This window comes from Triticum urartu, chromosome 4 (genome assembly GCF_003073215.2).
Source record: "Triticum urartu cultivar G1812 chromosome 4, Tu2.1, whole genome shotgun sequence".
NCBI classification, from domain to species: Eukaryota; Viridiplantae; Streptophyta; class Magnoliopsida; order Poales; family Poaceae; genus Triticum; species Triticum urartu.
Window position 1 is genome coordinate 236,890,969 of NC_053025.1, and position 6,931 is coordinate 236,897,899.

The window sequence follows — 6,931 nt, forward strand, 5'->3', positions numbered from 1 at the left end:
TACATCTGTCGGAAACAAATCCTAAGAGCTACTTGAATTCCCACTTATAAACTCCTGAAACTTTCCCGGTTATGCAATCAGGTGTTGGGGATACAGGGGAAGCATAATATCTCACCCAAAACTAGCAAATCCTACATCCAGCTGTATCCATCCTTCAACACATAACCAAGAAACCTTCGGAAATCGTTTACCTCAACCTTCGAAAAGCATCCGTTATATGAGTTATGGCAATACTCCCGAACTCCCGCCCCAGTACTGGGTGGCGTCGAGGTTATCTCACCAACAACTGCATAAAAGAGATTTTCGATGTGGGCGAAACTCATGTATTCCAAAACTGCAACGATAAAATTGTGACGACAACACCTCAGAGCTCAACTCCCCGGGACACTGCCACAACCCCTAAATGTCAGGAGGCACCAAGAACAATGTTCTTGTCACAAAACCATCGGAACTATTCCAAGATACCCGCGTGATCCTAATATATTTTAGTGAAATTTGAGAAGAGAAGAGTCAAAACTCTACATCAGGATGTCTCACCAAAGCGACGAAGGGACCGAGGAGTAAAAAGAATTCCTAACTCTCTGATATATATAATTCCTAAATGACTCAAAACATTTATCTAGACTCAACAACGCCAGCGATTCGATCAAGTAGGGGGCTTCTAAGGTCGGGGAAGGCTCTGATTACCAACTTGTAACGCCCTCGATGCGGCTATATCTCCCACGTGTCAGAGCACGACTTAGAGGCATAACCGCATTAAAAGCAATGTCGCAAGTGAGGTAATCTTCACACCACCCATGTAATACACAAGGAAAGAGATACATAGTTGGCTTACAATCGCCACTTCACACAATACATGAATAAAGCATTACATCAACCAGATACAATCAAGGTCCGACTACGGAACCAAAATAAAAGAAGACTACCCCAAAAGCTACACAGATCCCCGATCATCCCAACTGGGCTCCACTACTGATCGACTCAAACGAAACAGCACAATGGACAAGATCTTCATCGAGCTCCTCCTTGAGCTTGGTAGCGTCACCTGCTCGGTAACATTGGCACCTGCAAACTGGTTTTGAAAGTATCTGTGAGTCACGGGGACTCAGCAATCTTACACCCTCGCGATCAAGACTATTTAAGCTTATAGGTAGGGTAAAAGGTATGATGTGGAGCTGCAGCAAGCGACTAGCATATATGGTGGCTAATATACGCAAATGAGAGCGAGAAGAGAAGGCAAAGCACGGTCGAACAACAATGATCAAGAAGTGATCCTAGAACAACCTACGTCAAACATAACGCTACACACGCGGTTGATGTATTTTAATTAAGATCAACTTCAGGTTTTCTACAACCGAACATTAACAAATTCCCATCTGCCCATAACCGCGGGCACGGCTTTCGAAAGTTCAAATCCCTGCAGGGGTGACCCAACTTAGCCCATCACAAGCTGTCACGGTCAACGAAGGATATTCCTTCTCCCAAGACAATCCGATCAGACTCGGCATCCTGGTTACAAGACATCTCGACAATGGTAAAACTAAACCAGCAAAGCCACCCAGATGTGCCGACAAATCCCGATAGGAGCTGCACAGATCTCGTTCTGAGGGCACACCGGATGAGCAAGACGTCGGGTGGGCCAACCCAGAATTGCCCCTGGTAGCTCCGGACATTGCTCAGTTTGGACCAACACTTAGACAAGCACTGGCCCCGGGGGGGGGGGGTTAAAATAAAGATGACCCTTGGGCTGGCCTAACCCAAGGGAAAAAGAGGCTAGGTGGCGAATGGTAAAACCAATGTTGGGCCTTGCTGGAGGAGTTTTATTCAAGGCGAACTATCAAGGGGTTCCCATTATAACCCAACCGTGTAAGGAATGCAAAATCCGGGAACATAACACCGATATGACGGAAACTAGGGCGGCAAGAGTGGAACAAAACACCAGGCATAAGCCAGAGCCTTCCACCCTTACCAAGTATATAGGTGCATTAATTAAAATAAGCGATATTGTGATATCCCAACAAAATATCCATGTTCCAACATGGAACAAATTCCGATCTTCACCTGCAACTAACAACGCTATAAGAGGGGCTGAGCAAAGCGGTAACATAGCCAAACAACAGTTTGCTAGGACAAGGTAGGTTAGAGGCTTGGCTTAGCAATATGGGAGGCATGATAAGCAAGTGGTAGGTATCGCAGCATAGGCATAGCAAAAGAGCGAGCAACTTGCAAGCAAAGATAGAAGTGATTTTGAGGGTATGGTCATCTTGCCTGAAATCCCGCAAGGAAGAAGAACGAGTCCATGAAGAAGACAAATGGACATAGTCGAACGGTTCCTCACAAACGCGACGTTAACAGAACTAACCCGAAGAAGCAAGACCGGAAAGAAGCACACAACATAGTAAACAACCAACACATGAACATGGCATGATATGCGGGATGCGGTATGCGGTGCATATGCATGATTTGGAAAGGAATGATTGAACCTGCCTCAACTTGGAAATCCAAGAGTGCCACTGGAAAGAGGAGTTGGTTTCGGTCGAAATCGATATAAAGATCATCGGAATCGGATGCACGGTTTGGAAATGGCAAACAAAACAAATATGGCACCGGTCTGCGATAAACAGCACGAGACCATCTAAATGCATCAAGAACAACATGCTACAGCACTCCAACATGACAACAAAATACATGGCAGGGATCCACTCAAGCTGCTTGACAAAATATGAACATTGAGCTACGACTAATTCACTCAATAGAAGGTTCAAACAAGCATGGCAAAAGTGCAAATGATAACATGTCACATACTTTGTGAAATTAACAAGTCAGGAATTTATCATCAGGAAGCAATGTTTAGAGCATCATAACTACATGCTACAGAAACATATCATGGAAAAGAAAGGCATGGAATGAATCTAATCAAAGCATAAAATAAAAGTCCCTTAGTGACCATGAGCCAAAAGGGATCAGAAAATATAATTGCAAGAATGTGAACATAGCAAAAACATAAACAGATTCAGAATTAGTGAAAAACTAGAGCATGGCAAAACAGTCATCAAGTAGGCATGTTTGCGAGCTCGATGCACTCACTACAAAGCATGGAATGACAAACTAAGCATACCCCCGACAAGAAGAAATGGCATAGAAGCTAGACATGGCAAGAACAACAATATAGCATGCACGGATCAACAACAACAAGCTTGGCAAAATAGCTAAACATGTTAACAATCTGCCAGGAACATTTTATAGCAAAAGTAGAGCTCGATTGAGTCAAGCTAGGGTGCTCCATAATTGCAATCAAAGACATGGATGGATAGAGCACCACAATACCTACAAAACATCCTTACTGATCATTCTCAAAAGAGTCATGGATCACTAGGAAACAACATGAACATATGGCACAAAAATAATGACAGGGCAAGGACTTAGTGAAATTTTAAGTCCCTGAAATCAGCATCATTGAGTAAGCTACTTTGCATGCTTGTGCTAGTAACCACAAAGATCACAAAAATACATGGCATACACCCCTCTAAAGATGGCATGGCATTCTTCAAAACACATGTAGAGCTCAGGATCATAGCATGCACACATTAATCATGGCAAAAATGACAAAAGTGCATTTGCTGAAACAGATCTGAAACTATCACCACATAGCCCTCTTCCAGCAGAATTTCGGGCATCAAGATGAGATAAAATGAAAATTATGCAATGAGATGAAATGATGTACTCGTCAGGACGAACATTTTGATATGCTACACGCACGGATCGGAGCAACGGTGACGAAGTTATGATGCGGAGGAGGAGGCGGCTCGCGGCGCCCGGGCGGAGGCGGCGCACCGGCGAAACGGCAGGAGCGGCTCCAACGGAGCTCGCCGGCGTGGAGGTCGGTGAAGGCGGCGGTGGCGAGGCGCGCTGTGGCAGCGGGGACGGACGGCATGCGGGGCGCGGCTCGGGCCCGGCGCGAGCGCGGGCGGGCCGGCCGTGGGCCTCGCGGGCCGCGGTGGCGGAGGGCGGTGCTGGGACACATGGCGGCTTCTGATTGGCTGAGGGCGAGGGCGGACACGTCCGGTCGCCGGGCGGACATGTCCGGCGGCGCGAGGAAGAGGAAGGCTAGGGTTAGACCACGAATTTCGGGGAGAGGCACATATATATAGGTAGAGGGAGCTAGGTGAGTCCAAATGAGGTGCGGTTTTCGGCCACGCGATCGTGATCGAACGACCGAGATGATGAAGGGGGTTTAGGTAGGTTTTGGACCACTTTGGAGAGGTGTTGGGCTGCAACACACATGAGGCCTTTTCGCTCCCTCGGTTAACCGTTGGAGTATCAAAAGAAGTCCAAATGATATGAAACTTGACAGGCGGTCTACCGGTAGTAAACCAAGGCCGCTTGGCAAGTCTCGGTCCAATCCGAGAACGTTTAACACCCGCACACGAAAAGAGGTAGAAATGGACACCGGGTGACATAGGAGCGCCGGATTGCAAAACGGACAACGGCGAAAATGCTCGGATGCATGAGACGAACATGAATGCAAATGAAATGCACATGATGACATGATATGAGATGCATGAAACGCAAGCAAATGACAAGGCAACAACAGCGAAAAACTGGAGGACACCTAGCACATCGGTCTTGGGGCATTACACTTTAAAAGAGTTAGCCAATAAAAACTGGATTGCAATACCTTATGTGCAGTTCTATATCCAGCATGGTGTCCTCCATAAGCCTCGGAGTGACACTTGCATAGAATATGTTCCTGTTCATGCTCAGGTACACAATGTCTAATAACACCATCTACTCCTTCTTTATAAAGGTGTAGGTCATCCCAGAAGTAGTGTCTTAAATCATAGAAAAACTTTTTCTTTTGCTGGTATGTAAAACTAGGTGGTATAAATTTAGCAACAATGTAATTAGCATAATCAACATACCACGGAGCAGTATGAGAAGCATTTATGACAGCTAATTGTTCATCAGGAAAGCTATCATCTATAGGTAGTGGGTCATCAAGAACATTTTCTAACCTAGACAAGTTGTCTGCAACAGGGTTCTCAGCTCCCTTTCTATCAATAATATGCAAATGAAATTCTTTTAGTAGGAGAACCCATCTAATAAGTCTAGGTTTATCATCTTTCTTTTCCATAAGATATTTAATAGCAACATGATCAGTGTGAACAGTTACTTTAGAATCAACAATATAAGGTCTGAACTTTTCACAAGCAAATACAACCGCTAAAAATTCTTTTTCGTTAGTAGCATAATTTCTCTGGGCACTATCTAGAGTTTTACTAGCTTATTGGATAACATTTAATTTCTTATCAACTCTTTGTCCTAGAACATCACCTACAACATAATCACTAGCATCACACATAATTTCAAAGGGTAAATTCTAGTCAGGAGGCTGAACAATAGGTGCAGAAATCAAAGCTTTCTTAAGTATTTCAAATGCTTCTACACATCATCATGAAAGACAAAAGGAACATCTTTTTGTAAGAGATTAGTCAGAGGCCTAGAAAATTTTGAGACGTCTTCAATGAACCTCCCATAAAAACCGACATGACCAAGGAAACTCCTTATACCTTTATGTCCTTCGGACACGACATCTTTTCAATAGCATCAACTTTAGCTTTATCAACTTCAATACCTCTTTCAGAAATTTTATGCCCAAAGACAATACCTTCATTAACCATAAAGTGGCACTTCTCCCAATTCAAGACAAGATTAGTTTCTTCACATGTCTGCAAAACTTGATCAAGGTTGCTTAAGCAATCATCAAAAGAAGTTCTATATACGGAGAAATCATCCATGAAAACCTCAACAATCTTTTCACAAAAGTCAGAGAATATAGCAGTCATACATCTTTGAAAGGTAGCAGGTGCATTACATAAACCAAAAGGCATACGTCTATAAGCAAAGGTACCAAAAGGGCAAGTAAAGGTGGTCTTTTCTTGACCCTCTTTTGACACATGTATTTGAGAGAAACCAGAATAACCGTCTAGAAAGCGAAAATGTGTATGTTTGGATAATCTTTCTAGCATTTGATCAATAAAAGGTAAAGGGTAATGATCCTTTTTAGTAGTTTTATTTAGTTTGCGGAAATCAATTACCATTCTATAACCTGTAACAATTCTTTGTGGGATCAATTCATCTTTATCATTAGGAACAACAGTAATACCTCCTTCCTTAGGGACACAATGGACAGGACTTACCCACTGACTATCAGCAACATGATAAATTATACCTGCCTCCAGAAGCTTTAGTATTTCTTTTCTTAACACTTCTTTCATCTTAGGATTTAACCGTCATTGGTGATCAACAACCGGTTTAGCGTCTTTCTCCAATTTTATTTTGTGCTGGCATAGAGTGGGACTAATGCCCTTAAGATCATCAAGAGTATATCCAATAGCAGCACGATGCTTATTCAGAGTTTTCAATAATTTCTGTTCTTGCTCTGAAAGGTTAGCACTAATAATAATAGGATATATCTTCTTTTCATCAAGATACGCATATTTAAGAGTATCAGACAATGGTTTAAGCTCAAACACGGGATCACCCTTGGGTGGAGGAGGATCCCCTAGAATTTCGACAGGCAAGCTGTGTTTCAAAATAGGTCCCTGTTTAAAGAATACTTCATCTATTTCCCTTCTTTTATTCATAAACATATCATTTTCATGGTCTAGCAAATATTCTTCTAAAGGATCATTAGGAGACACAGCAATAGAAGCAAGACGAATAATTTCATCTTTACTAGGCAATTCTTTATCATGGGGTTGTCTATGAAATTTAGCAAAATTAAAATCATGAGACATATCCCCTAAACCAACAAAAACCATATCCTTTTTGCAATCTATCTTAGCATTAACAGTATTCAAGAAGGGTCTACCAAATATAATGGGACAAAAGTCATCTTGTGGGGAACCAAGAACAAGAAAATCAGTAG